This window comes from Meleagris gallopavo, chromosome 2 (genome assembly GCF_000146605.3).
Source record: "Meleagris gallopavo isolate NT-WF06-2002-E0010 breed Aviagen turkey brand Nicholas breeding stock chromosome 2, Turkey_5.1, whole genome shotgun sequence".
Classification (NCBI taxonomy): domain Eukaryota; kingdom Metazoa; phylum Chordata; class Aves; order Galliformes; family Phasianidae; genus Meleagris; species Meleagris gallopavo.
In genome coordinates, this window is record NC_015012.2 from 40693557 (window position 1) to 40694470 (window position 914).

The 914-nt window shown below is 46.1% G+C and overlaps 1 protein-coding gene across 1 annotated transcript in view; it reads right to left on the reverse strand.

Moving 5' to 3' along the window:
* The window catches only part of SMOC2 (SPARC related modular calcium binding 2), a 157708-nt gene that overhangs the window by 128663 nt on the left and 28131 nt on the right, over positions 1 to 914 (reverse strand). The gene's annotated exons all lie outside the window — the stretch shown is intronic.

The window sequence follows — 914 nt, forward strand, 5'->3', positions numbered from 1 at the left end:
AGAAGAAAGAAAGGAAGAAAGAAAGAAAGAAAGAAAGAAAGAAAGAAAGAAAGAAAGAAAGAAAGAAAGAAAGAAAGAAAAAGAAAAAAAAGAAAAAACAAAAAGCAATCCACCAAGATGAGAAGACAAAACTTCCTCTGAAGAATTTCAGGTATGAACAGCTCAGCCCCCCCCTTCGCCCCAACTTCTCCTGGAGCTTTCCCTGTCCGCCCCCTCCCTACTGAAAAGAAAGATAAAAAGAAAACAGCTCTCAGTATTTTGCAGTAGGTTTTTTTTTTGTGAGAGACCGAGACAAAAATAGGGTCTATTTCACTTTGCAATTGCCTGTGACTTCAGCATAATAAACTCCAAGGGGCACAGCCTTCACCAAAACACTTAGAAAACAGCTTCCAAGGGATACTCCTTGCCCGTTATGTTTACTCAAGCACTTGTTTAAAAACATTTAAGGAAAATGTTTTTATTTCTACAGATTGCATTAATTATAGCTTTGCAAACACTGTGAGCCCTACAAGAAGGCTGCACTAGCTATTAGCTGCAAACCTCAGGTCTTGGCTGGAGAAGTGGTTATGGCTTATTTAGCAAGCCTAATGAATTGGCTCACCCATCTCCACGCAGGGTTCCATGTTTAGCATCATGGAGTCTGGAATAGCCAAGGAGGGCTGTTTCGAGCCGCTTTATAAGCAAAAATAAAATGAAATCTGTCAACCAAAAGCAGTCCGCAAGCAGACCTCACTGCAGCGCTCTTCCCCTCTGGGAAAGAGAAGCGGCACCACGGGCATTAACTTTGGCCCGAAGCTCTGCGGAGACCCACAGGAAACTTCCACCACGCTCCCCCGGCAGAAGCGCAGTGCCCGCTGCAGGGAGCGGAGCCGGGCGGGGAGGATGGGTCCCTCCGGGCCGGGACAGCGGCGGTC